We start from the raw sequence: 14,671 nt of genomic DNA, 5'->3' as shown, positions 1-14,671 counted from the left end.
AATGCAATACCTTACAAATCAGACAAAACTTTTAAAGATTGATAGAGGAAATTCAAATTAATTACAATCGGTATATGATTTTTATGAAACCTGTGATTTATTTGGTTTGATTGTATTTTAAATCTTTCAACAAAGGCTTAATAAAGATTGTGTGTATTAAAGTTTTCATGCATGTTTTTCTTTTTTGTGTACAGAGACTAGAGTTTCTTGATTATATCAGATGCACAACTATGACACTCTGTTAATTACCATTAAAATAAACTCTTTAGGAAGTGAAAAAATTGTTAAATTAAAGAATCATTTTCTTTTTATATGATTGGTTTTTAGAAATACTACCATTTATGGCAGTGTTGACTTTCATAAAGCGCGCAGAGTGATTTTTTGTAAAAGTCAGATCAGAGGAAATTCGGATTTTCAGCCTTTTTAATTCAATTAGTTGTAGTATTTACAACACAACTCCTTTAATTTTGTTCGACAAGAACTTATGCAGGTTCACAGTATAACTAGTTGAAAGAAATCGCCATTTAAAACTGAATTATACGTCTTTTTTTAACAGCATGTAGGGTTTGTAGCATCTATTTCAATAGAGGTCAGAGGAAATTCAGACGTTATTATCTTTTTTTCTAATTCACGAACATGCCAATTATTGATTACTAATTTTTTGCTATTTATCATTTCTTCAAAATTACATAAAAAAAATAAGAGTGTAATTATAGGAAATTGTATTTTTTGCAATTTTTCTAGCTCGGGTCACGTCAAAAATTGTCACTTTTTTAGTGGTCAGAGGAAATTCAAACTAAAATAGCGGATTAAATAAAAGGAATTCTTATAATCCATTTTCAGATAAATAGAGTATTTTATTAACCTTTTTAATATTTTGGTGAGAAAATTTTTCTAGTTAATTGTAAATATGTCTTTTATGACATTTTTAATTTGCATTTAAGGTTTTTTTTCTCGTTCTAATTTTTTGAACATGGGTAAGTTTGAAGGTCGTTGCCATGGAAACGAACTCACGAACATATGCTTAAAATGTCTTTTTTGACAAAAACAAATTGAATAGAGTCTGTTTAAACAATTTTTTCAATTATTCAATTAGTTTCATGTCAGGTTCACATGTCCTTAAATCGGTCACGTGATACCACGCTCAGTCTATCACAACAACTATGGCGACGACGAGAAAGATAGATATACCGTCAAGTTTGACAGAATTGGCAAAGAACGAAAAAAGAGACAGACTGAAAGGGATAGAAACAGAGGGAAGATTGTCATCGGAGACCATGAAGAATGATGGACTAGGAATTAAAGCCGAATTAAACTTAAGGTTTTATCATTTCATATGTTTTGGAGCTGTCCATGCATTCTCGTGGAATTTATTGGGTCACACACATTCAACATAATTCAAATAAAAATTGTGCGTATTTTCAATCACTGAATAATTATTTTTCATAATCAGTTTTGATACTGGTAATGTTAAAAATTCAATTTTTAATTCCCCCTTTTTAATACATTACGGAAGCTATCAAAGATAACGTTGTTAATTGCTAGTAAACAGAAATCCGCGGACCGGGCCAGATCACGCTCGGACGATCACGTCAATCAAACTGGATGCTATTGTTTCAAACTTGATTGACAAGCGGCTTCATTTTGAAGATTGTACAGGTAAAAAAGGGGGCGTTTGTAAAATGTTCGGCCTTTAAAGTTACATGTGGCGTTTTTTTTCATGCTCAGAAATATTTGATTGATTTATTTAAATAAGTTATATAAAGATAATTAATCTTCACAATAAATTACGCAGTTTATATCATTCGGGTTAAAGATATATAGAAATAAATAAATAATTTTTATAATTATTATAGAGTCGATAATAAATCCAGCATTTGAATAAACCCCGCCTTAAGGATATGTGTACCTGACAAAAACAAGTTCATTGCGCAACGCGAACTGTCGTCTGGCGACAAGCAATCGTATTTCACATCGACGGTTTATTTGCTTAATTTAAGGTTTAAAACAGTGATATAAAATGTGTAAGTTTATGAATTTGCATAAAATATAATTTATATCAACATTTACATCAAAAGGTTTTACTTTTTTAATCATTTACAAACTTAAAGTTTACGACATACTTGCGCCGATTTCCGGTAATTTCCCAAATCTCGATGTAAACAACAAGTCGGAATGACAAAAACTGATGGATATTATTAGTGTATGACGAATATTGCGAACACAAACTGATGTCGGGTGTCATAAAAAGGGAATGGAAAAAAGGACGAGACCATACACCAGTTCCCTGTGATCTAAACCTGCCATTTGCAAGCAGTAAGCATGGTAGGTGTCTTATCATGACATGTGCTATATTGTATTATGTTAACGTTACAGATTATTATGCTCGTATATTATCCTCGTGAAAACAATATCGCCGAGTTATATGCAGAATAGCTACACAATAATCCTAATTTGTTCAAACATAAAAATTATTCATTGTTAATTCAGTCAGTGTTTGTAATTAAAATAATCACAATTTTAGTTCGAATTTTCATTTAAATTAACCATCTGATGATAAATGGTAAGGTTGACCGCATAGAGGTCCCTGAGTTTACTCTAGCATATGACAAGCTTATATACCAACATTTACTCACAAAATATTTTTAGTCTAACACTTTCATGCACATTAGCTTGAACAGTATATTTGTAAGGAATAGGTTATATGTTTGTATTATTGATGATATTTTTAGCACATACTGGCGTGCGACCAGTTCTCGCCGAGTACCATTTCTCGCCAGTACATTGTGACGTCATTTTTCCTCTATAATTTTATGTGTTGATAAAATGACGTCACAATGTACTGGCGAGAAATGGTACTCGGCGAGAACTGGTCGCACGCCAGTATAGTTCATAACATGAAGAATTAATCTTTTATTCACTATCAATAACTGATAATGTTGATTCTCTGTACTGTGAAAACATTTGAACAGCTGACTGATATTCACCTTTATTGAACTGTAAAAATCAAAGTACAGTTGAAAGAAAAATTAGTATATCATGGTTTATCGGTTGATAGAATTGCTCACATCATATTTAGATTTCATGTGCTGGGTTCATTATTGTTACAAATTCTTATTTTTTTCCCATTATTTTCAAATCATTAAAACACAAGATTTCTAAATACACACAGTTATATAAGATATGAAATGGTAAAGTTAAGTAACATTAATTTAAATTTTCAAGATTAGAATAAAATGTTGACAAGTTTCACCTGATATCAAATTTTTATATAGGATAATCCATTTATATAAGGTTCTGTCTGTCTATGTTGCATACACTTTAATGATATGCCTATATGAATTTTATATATTTTTCTACATGTAGATTCTTAAAATCATCCTTTCATATAAGTCCTTCTTATATGTTATAAGTAATAGTACCAGTAATATCAGTTTTGTTTTTTTTTAATACAGACTTTTCAAACCTCCAAGAGATGAGAACATCACTGGTATGTGTTAACGAGGTCATTCCTAATACAAGACACAATGCGGAAAAATATAAGACTAATGTAAAGAACTGAAACCATGAGTGATGAAGAGAAGAGCTGATAATCAGATTATTGTCTCTGTTATGTTCATCCTGATAAAGCCTTTCCCAATTGATGTCCTGGATCATTTATTTGGTAATTTAAGGATGACAATATTTATTTCAACATTTATGATATAATATTAAGACAATTAATAAGCAGCACAACATATCCTGAAATATGAAACTGGACCAAACCAGTGATAATCTACCATTTATGATTTATTACATTTACTTGGATTTGAAAACCATTTCTGAAACTCCAAAAGTCATGAATAATTTGGACATATAATGCATACAATTAAGAATTAGTATTGTAAAAGAATATATATTATGATAATGCATATGCTATAAGAAATACAATTGATAGATATCAATTCAAAAGGTGTTTATACTGACCAAGTGCAGTAATGAAGTTTGTAATGGCTATATACTGTTCATGTGGAGAAACTGGTTTTTAAAATATATGTCTTATGTTTATAATTATGTTTAATTTGATGATTGCATAGTATATCAAATCACCATTTCTGTCTATTAGTGTCTTTCTGTCCATCCATTTATCTGTATGAAGTCTGTTTTATTTTATAACCCTGATGAGGTTACTGATGTAGATCAAGTTGAGATCATCATTATGATACTTATATACAACAAGCCTCACAGAAAATATCAGTCCTCTTAAATTACAGAGTTTTTGAATGAGTTATGAATGTATGGTTGAGTACAATTTTTATTTTAAATATTTTTTGAAATGATTTTTGTGAATAAGAATATTTTTGTTATAACTTATCCTTATCTATATTTTTATCATTTTTGCATGAAAAAAAATATACATATCCTAGTTAGGCCACACCAATCTAATTTCTTGCTTGTCGGACATTAAGTGGAAAAGGGTACAAGCGGGCTAGCGATAAAATAATAAGATTATTATTTTTTGTAGCCAAAATTTTGGGGCGGTCCATAATGATATGATTTGTAAAGTTTTATTTAAACACGCGAGCATGCAGGATCCGATAAAAAAGAAATTTAATTGGTGTGGCCTTCCACATTTTCTATATTTTAGTTCAAATTGAGGCTGAACCATTGTAATATATTACCCTGCATAATCATTCTGATAAAGTCTCAATCATACATTATAAATAGCATCAAGACCAATATGGGGACCAAGGAAGGGTTCAAAGTTCAAAGGAATTATAGGATTGCATACAATCATGTATATACATAAGGACAAATCATAAATCATTTCAGAATCTGCAGTGTTGTTTAGTCCAATCAGATAATATGATTTAAAGAATTATCATGATTAAGTATCAAATTTCATTTTATACCTGTAATCATTTGAAAGATTCTCCTATTTTCCGACACCCATTTTAATGCAATACCTTACAAATCAGACAAAACTTTTAAAGATTGATAGAGGAAATTCAAATTAATTACAATCGGTATATGATTTTTATGAAACCTGTGATTTATTTGGTTTGATTGTATTTTAAATCTTTCAACAAAGGCTTAATAAAGATTGTGTGTATTAAAGTTTTCATGCATGTTTTTCTTTTTTGTGTACAGAGACTAGAGTTTCTTGATTATATCAGATGCACAACTATGACACTCTGTTAATTACCATTAAAATAAACTCTTTAGGAAGTGAAAAAATTGTTAAATTAAAGAATCATTTTCTTTTTATATGATTGGTTTTTAGAAATACTACCATTTATGGCAGTGTTGACTTTCATAAAGCGCGCAGAGTGATTTTTTGTAAAAGTCAGATCAGAGGAAATTCGGATTTTCAGCCTTTTTAATTCAATTAGTTGTAGTATTTACAACACAACTCCTTTAATTTTGTTCGACAAGAACTTATGCAGGTTCACAGTATAACTAGTTGAAAGAAATCGCCATTTAAAACTGAATTATACGTCTTTTTTTAACAGCATGTAGGGTTTGTAGCATCTATTTCAATAGAGGTCAGAGGAAATTCAGACGTTATTATCTTTTTTTCTAATTCACGAACATGCCAATTATTGATTACTAATTTTTTGCTATTTATCATTTCTTCAAAATTACATAAAAAAAATAAGAGTGTAATTATAGGAAATTGTATTTTTTGCAATTTTTCTAGCTCGGGTCACGTCAAAAATTGTCACTTTTTTAGTGGTCAGAGGAAATTCAAACTAAAATAGCGGATTAAATAAAAGGAATTCTTATAATCCATTTTCAGATAAATAGAGTATTTTATTAACCTTTTTAATATTTTGGTGAGAAAATTTTTCTAGTTAATTGTAAATATGTCTTTTATGACATTTTTAATTTGCATTTAAGGTTTTTTTTCTCGTTCTAATTTTTTGAACATGGGTAAGTTTGAAGGTCGTTGCCATGGAAACGAACTCACGAACATATGCTTAAAATGTCTTTTTTGACAAAAACAAATTGAATAGAGTCTGTTTAAACAATTTTTTCAATTATTCAATTAGTTTCATGTCAGGTTCACATGTCCTTAAATCGGTCACGTGATACCACGCTCAGTCTATCACAACAACTATGGCGACGACGAGAAAGATAGATATACCGTCAAGTTTGACAGAATTGGCAAAGAACGAAAAAAGAGACAGACTGAAAGGGATAGAAACAGAGGGAAGATTGTCATCGGAGACCATGAAGAATGATGGACTAGGAATTAAAGCCGAATTAAACTTAAGGTTTTATCAGTCTAGACGGGACTCCCAAAACGGAGTTAACTCCCAAAACGGAGTCTTTGGCTCCATCATGCATTGCGGTAAAATGGCGTTTCTAATGTAAACAACGTATGAGTTATGCCCCTTAGTTCTAAAAAAATCTCTAAAATTGGCCAAAAACACGACAAAAATTAATTTTAAACTTTCAAAAACATTTCTAAAAGTTTATTTGTCATATTTATATCAAATTTTCATAACTGTTTACTTGTATTACGTAAGATTAATTTTTAAAATGAAAAATTCACCCATATCTTCGATCGCGTATAACTATAACTTTTTAGAAATAAATTAAATGCTTGAATATGATTATTAATCGTTGTTGGTTGATATATAGTCTCATTTACATCATTTTCAGGCTTAATTACTTAATTATCTCGAATATTTATGCATTTAATATGGTTAACTAACATCGGAAACGCCGCGAGCGATTATAATTGTTTTGATGATAATTATCTGTTTAATTTAAAGAGTTATTGTATCTAGTATGACAATTGGTTTAATTTTCTAGGTTTTTAAACTACCAATTCTATTTTTTTAAAACAAATAAGACGTTTTTAATCATCGCTAGAGCAGCCAGTTTTTGTTAGTAGTCGGGACCCTTTTCGTTTTTGCACTTATCAATTTGTGTGTTTGGTGACTTTAAATTATAACACAATACGAAGAAAGTACAATTTAATGCAATTTACCTTTTAGTAACGATAAAATTCCATGAAAAACACAAAAATATCACTTTTTAAGCATCGTCCAAACATCCAACTTCGGAGATAAATAACTTTCTTAAGTGCAAATAAACACCTATTTCGTGCAAATACGATCGATAGTAAATTATATCCTGGGTCTTTTAAAACATGTTAGAAGTCTGCCAACACATGCAGCACTTTGCAAGATGATTTCTCGTGGACCCCATGTTTTCATCGAAAAATCGCCATTTTTTGTATAAGTGCGCATGCGTAGACTCCCAAAACGGAGTCCAAAATACTTGCAGAAATTCACTTCCGTTGACTCCGTTTTGGGAGTCCGTCTAGACTGTTTATCATGAAGTTGTACAATGTTGTAGGGTTTTTGCTATAATCAGATTCGTACGTATTCCATGTGTTCCATGTCTTTACTTTATAAGTTATAAACCACAAGTAGAGGATTTTTAAAATAAAGAATAAATAAACACTCTCAGTACATGCATCCCTCAGGGAGATGGGGTATTCACTCATTTTACCGTGTCGTTGATGCTAAAATCGCGTTTCATCTTTATTACACATAAATAGCAATTTATATCTTTCTACATTAATGAACAACGGAATAATAATGCTTCAGGTATCCTCTGATATAAGAATTATCTAATTTAAGACATGAAAAACGTGATTCTAATTTGTAAACAAACTGTTCTGCCATCGTGTTTTCAATACTAGGTTTTCCCGCACTCACGCGCAATGGCGTTACAAATGGCGGATCACATTAATATTCATCAGACGTGTAGCAAAGTTTAGAGACAAATAACTAGAGAAAGAACATGTTTTACGGGCCTAGAGTTTGTGAAACGTCTAATTATAAGAAGCACAATGTATATTTTTACTCAAACTAATGTCAAAAATTTTATTCCAAATACGCCACATATACCTTTAAAAAATGTAACAAAAGTGATATTTGTAAGAAAAACAAGAGGCCAATTGGCCTTAACGGTCTCCTGAGTAGCAAATAACCCATACACAAACTTGTCGAGGAGTCTTATATATGCATTTAATTAATTAGGTTTCATTATGGAGTAGAAAAATTATAATTTTGTAATGACGACCACCTCCCTGCCTAAAATCTTTCAAAAAGAACTATATAACCTATAATTTTAGCGAAAAACTTAAAGATCTGGTCTACAAAATCACGAATTCAGTTTTCCTTTCAGGTGATTGGGAGTAAAGAAAATAATTTTTTAACATTATATGCATTAACTTCTATACATCCATGTTGGCCCTGCCCTAGAGTCAAAACCCACACTCCAGGGGACATTAAAATTAAAATTTCAGTAGAGGACTTCCTGGTAAACATAATTATCCGTCAGTTTTTTATATAGATGTGTCATGTTGTAAATTTTGTATTTACTGCCACCCGGTAAATTCAAAATTTACAACATGACAGAGAAGATAAAACATTATATGCATTTACACTACATTGCCATATTGCCACCCCCCCCCCCCATTTCCTGAACCCCTGACCCAGGGGCCATGGAATTCACAATTTAGGTAGAGGAGTTAGTGGACATCATTATTCAGTTTTTTGCCCATATGTGATGGATTAGAGAAATAGATTTTTTAAGATTTAAAACATTTTACTATATGGCCATATTGGCCCCACCCTAGAGCCTGAACCCCTTACAAGGGGTCAAGAATTTCAAAATTTTGGTAGCGGGCTTCATGGACAGTATAACCCGGCATTTAGTTTTTAACAAACATATATGGAAGTAGAGAAGAAGATTTTCTAAGATTTAATACATTTTTATTATATGGCCATATTGGCTCCACCCTAGAGCCTGACCCAGGGGTCATGAATTTCTCAATTTTAGTAAAGGGCTTCATGGAAATCATAATCATGCATTTAGTTTTTAAGAAATATATATGGGAGTAGAGGAGAAGATTTAATACATTTTACTATATGGCCATATTGGCCCCACCCTAGAGCCTGAACCCCTGACCCAGGGGTCATGAATTTCACAATTTAGGTAGAGGGCCTCATGGACATCATAACCAGGCATTTAGTTTTTAACAAATATATATGGGAGTAGAGAAGAAGATTTTTCTAAGATTTAATACATTTTTATTATATGGCCATATTGGCCCCACCCTAGAGCCTGAACCCCTGACCAAGGGGCCATGTATTTCACAATTTTGGTAGAGGGTTTCGTGGACATCATAACCATGCAACTAGTTTTTTCCTCACATGTGTGGGAGTAGAAAAGATTTTTGAAAATTTGGCTTTTTTGCATATTTGGCCCCACATGTGGTGCCCCGGGGGTGGTAGAGCCATGAATTACACCATTTTGGTTTCCTCTTGCTATAGAGATGCCTCAAACCAAAAATGGTAACAATCAGCCTTGTAGTTTTTTAGGAAGAAGTTAAAAATGTAATTTGTTAACGCACTAGACGGACGAAAACGGATAGCAATAGCTTACCTGAGTTTACTCAGGTGACCTAAAAATTGTGTTTTTTTAAATGGACTTCAGTGGGTTTATGCCTCGGCTTATTCCCCCGTTCTTTATTTCCTATGTAAAAAAAACTCGACCTCCACCCTATTATAGTCTCATCAATTTTATTTGATTATTAAATATTTTTTCTAAATATATTACACTACTTCAGTCTTAATGATGCTTCCATTCAAGTAGCCTGGTTCCCGAGGCCTTCCGATTGTGCAAGCACATCGGAAGGCCTCGGGAACCAGGCTGCCATTCAAGTAACAGCTTTTCTGCTTATAGTTGATTTTTGAGATGAAGATATTTTTTTTTACATTTCTATATAAAAATTCGACCCCCGATGGCTGCCCACCTTACCCCCGGGGATCATGATTTGAACAAACTTGTATCTACAGTGCCTGAGGATGCTTCCATACAAGTTACAGCTTTTCTATGTACCTACATGTATGTAAAACTTCGTCCCCCGATGGTGGCCCCTACGTACCCACGGAGATCATGGTTTGAACAAATTTGAATCTTAACTACCTGTGGGTGCTTCCACACAAGTTACAGCTTTTCTGGCGAATTGATTTTTGAGATTGTTAAAATTATACTCCTATTTGAAAATTCGACCCCCAATTGTTGCCCCACCTTACCCCCGGGGATCATGATTTGAACAAACTTGATTCTACACTACATGAGGATGCTTTCACACAAGTTACAGCTTGTTGAGCTAAAAATGAATTAATTGTTTGGTGTTTGTTCAAATTCTATCTCCCTCCTTCGTAGTTTTTGTATTTTGAAGGTGACATTCAACATAGCATTATAATTCACGCACATTTCACACGCGACATCAATTCTGTCTTATTCACCATATGTTATAATGCTTGGATAAACATTTTCATTTTAAAGATATATGTATATCGTGCGATATTTTATTAAACTGCATTTTTGAGAGCGAGCCTGACCGTTTTCGATCAACTCAAAATATTCGGAGAATGATTTATTACTTATTCTAATTTAATTTTCAGCAATTGTACGATAAATATTGAAATAGTCATTAAAATGTATTGGACTATACATTACCAAATCGATTCGTGGTGTTATCACTGTCAAAGACGATAGAAAATGAAAGAAAGTGAGCGCACAAGATGGCAAGTTTGCAGGAATCCTCGTCACGAATCAATTGGGATTTAAATGTATATAACCTCGAAAGGCTATGTACAGGTTTCAACAAAAATATATTATGTTGAGAGTCGAAGTACATGGCTATTCCGGTTATTTAAAAACTCACAAAGCTTTCAAAAAATGGCAATGAGAGGTAAACCGATAACTAGTTGGAAATGTTAATGCAAACATATTTTAATGAAGTTATATTGTGTATGTCCTAAAAAACTAGTAATAAGAAAATAATGTTTTAATAGTGTTCATACAGCAGATCTAGAATTCAATAACAACAAATTAAAATATACCGGTATATTACTATTCAACATCATGTTATAATAACAAACATTTAAAACAAAAAAGTTTTGTTTTAAAAGACCACCAGTAAACACTGAATGTATGTATTCACTATATAATCCAGGACGAAACCACTGAGCCATGCGAGACTTGTCAATATACATGATATATGCTCTATAAAGTACTGTTTGAAACAACACTGTCATATCAATGGACTTAGTTTTTTATCCTTCAAAAAATAATTTGAAAAAGTACATAATTAGTCATCTCTGGGTCATCTCTCCATCTTTTTTTTTAAAAAGCGACATTTTTAATGTTGAAATATGTTATCTTTACACGTTTCAAATTTGTGGAGAGAAGACCCAGAGACAACAAAATAATTTAAAAACAGTTGTAAATAAGTAGGATTTTGCATGAATTACATCGTGTTGCTATATTTAGACCCATATTATAATGAAACCTTTTGCATTTCAAATATTTTTCCACTCATTCCACATCCAACAGAAACCAAATAACGGTTATAATTCGAACAAGTGAAAAGCTGTCAATGTGACAGCAAAGCGGGTTTTCTTTTATGTAAACTGTATCCATAATCCATGTCAATCCTTATCCAGTGAAATTGAGTACCCTACATGTATATGCAACATTTTGCCAAAAAATGACTAAGTTCAAAAGCTGGAATTTTTTTGATGAATTATCAGAAATCAATATCCTAGCAATATGCACACCTATGATATATGTACAATTGATCTGCAAAAGAACAACTTCCTATCTTGAGAACTGTAGGAGGAGTTATCCGTACAATGAGGGTACCCTACATGCAATATTTTGCCAAAAAATGACTAAGTTCAAAAGCTGGTATTTTTTTCATAAAGAAAGTGAGCGCACAAGATAGTAAGTTTGCAGGAATCCTCGACACGAATCAATTGGGATTTAAATGTCTATAACCTCGAAAGGCTATGTACAGGTTTCAACAAAAATATATTATGTTGAGAGTCGAAGTACATGACTATTCCGGTTATTAAAAAACTCACAAAGCTTTCAAAAATGGCAATGAGAGGTAAACGGATAACTTGTTGGAAATGTTAATGCAAACATATTTTAATGAAGTTATATTGTGTATATCCTAAAAAACTAGTAATAAGAAAAGAATTTTTTTATAGTGTTCATACAGCAGATCTAGAAATCAATAACAACAAATTAAAATATACCGGTATATTATAATTCAACATCATGTTATAATAACAAACATTTAAAACAAAAAAGTTTAATTTTTTTTTAAAAGACCACCAGTTGGATTTGAACCCAAAACATTGAATGTATGTATTCACTAATCCAGAACGAAACCACTGAGCCATGCGAGACTTGTCATTATATGTTCTATAAAGTACTGTTTGAAACAACACTGTCATATCAATGGACTTAGTTTTTTATCCTTCAAAATAATTTGAAAAAGTACATAATTAGTCATCTCTGGGTCATCTCTCCATCTTTTTTTAAAAAGCAACATTTTTAATGTTGAAATATGTTATCTTTACACGTTTCAAATTTGTGGAGAGAAGACCCAGAGACAACAAATCATTTAAAAACAGTTGTAAATAAGTAGGATTTTGCATGAATTGCATCGTGTTGCTATATTTAGACCCATATTATGATAAAACCTTTTGCATTTCAAATATTTTTCCACTCATTCCACATCCAACAGAAACCAAATAACGGTTATAATTCGAAAAATATTCAAAATTAATTGATGAAATTTTCACTCTCCTTGTGCGCCCAGATTCCTGCCGAATCTCTATCTTAAGCGCCCACATTCTTATCAGAAATCAAAATCCTAGCAATATGCACACCTCTGATATATGTACAATTGATCTGCAAAAGAACAACTTCCTATCTCGAGAACTGTAGGAGGAGTTATCCGTACAATGAGGGTACCCTTTTGGCATCCGCCCGCCATTTTCACCATTTTAATAACCGGCTTTTGCCGTTGGAAAACCCGGTTAAAAATATTCAAAATTAATTGATAAAATTTTCACTCTCCTTGTGCGCCCAGATTCCTGCCGAATCTACATCTTAAGCGCCCACATTCTTATAATGAAGCATGATGCAAAATAATTATGTACGTCAAACGCAAAATAAGCGATAAACGTAATTCTCTAAATTTATTTTAGTAAATATGAACAAAAGCCTCCATCGGATTTGAAGTTCTCATGCCGGACACTTTAACCATGATCGAGCTATGGTGATAATCAATCAAATCGATCGATACTATTTCACAAATTAAGATTTTAATCACCAACTAGTTTCGTTGTCTCTGTTAAAAGGTATACTGCCTTGATGTAGTGAGTTATCTTTATCAATGTGTGTATTATTAAATATTTACACCTACCAAGTATGTTTTCTTTTCTTCTATTTCTTACGGAAAATGACAGCTCTGTAGAGAAATCTACACGATCCAGTTCCATGCGTGGATCCAGAATTTTTTTCCAAGCGGAAGGGTGGTTTCGATGGTTATTTGAGTTTGCCGGGGTAGGAAGGGGGGGGGGGCATATATAGATTTTATTTTTATAATGTACATCTAAGGAGATTTGATTATACAGGTTGTGGTCTGGAGCCCTTAGAACCGCGCATGAGTTTTACAATCATTCTTATTTGTATAATTCCATCTTGAAATATCACTGTCGCTCAAGTTAAGATCATATTTTCTTGAAGTAACGGTATAATATTATACACGTTTTGCAGTAAATGATTTTGGAAGTTTATATCCAATATATATTTAATAAATCGCCGTTTATTTCTGAAATGCATTTATCAGGTACTGAGTCGGGAAAGGAAAAATTGAAAATATAGATTTTTTTTTTACGAAATAATACTCTAACATTTTAGAGACTACAGTATTTGTCACTCGTCAATTTTTTGGGAATTAAGGATGCATAAAACCTGTTGCAATGTTAGCATTAACAAGCGTTACCAAAACTTACCCTGCGATAGGAACAAAGTCAAAAACGATATTCTATGAATTTAGTTTTATCTGTTGCATTGTTAAAAAACTCGGCATCTATCCGATTCTTTTCTCTGTCATATGATTAAGGATTAACAAGCGTTATCGTTAATAATAATAACAAAAATTTTGGTATAGGCCAATTTTGAGGCCAGGCCAAAGTTTGGGGCCAGGCCAATTTTGAGGCCGGCCAGGTTTTAGAGTATGCTATTTCTGCTGGGGAGGGAAATTTGGGCTTGATCGGTGTTGACAGGTAATGTAAACAAACTGTAAATTTTAAAATGCATTAGCTCTAAGTTTTAAAGTTCATCGCTTTGGTATTGACATAATCTATTACTTAACAATAGTAAGAGCAATGCTGTACATGCATGTCATAGGTATTTTTGGTGTGTTTAGACATGGACTAAATTAATTAAACTTGGACAATCGGTCACTTGTCATATTTATTTTTCATATGATTAAAGAAATAAAAAAAAAATCAGTCTAAATCTAAGAAAATAAGAAAAAGAATTTTTTTTAAAAGTTAAGGCAAAACATTTTGGAAGAGGCAAACTAGAGACCAGGCCAAAATTTGGGAAGGCCAATTTTGAGGCCAGGTTTTAGAGTATGCCCAATTTACGAGCGGTGTTGTTTTAATTGATTTTGTTAATTTGAATCACCGAAGAAAGCGGTTTATTGTTTAAATGTTTTCGGCTGTGAGCGAATCAGAACTTAAAACGTTTTACTGGGGTCTGGTATCTGCTTCCAGTGATTCGATTGTAA

The sequence above is a fragment of the Magallana gigas genome, chromosome 6, assembly GCF_963853765.1.
Source record: "Magallana gigas chromosome 6, xbMagGiga1.1, whole genome shotgun sequence".
Classification (NCBI taxonomy): Eukaryota; Metazoa; Mollusca; class Bivalvia; order Ostreida; family Ostreidae; genus Magallana; species Magallana gigas.
The sequence above is the reverse complement of the archived record's forward strand: the minus strand, read 5'-3'. Positions refer to the sequence as shown.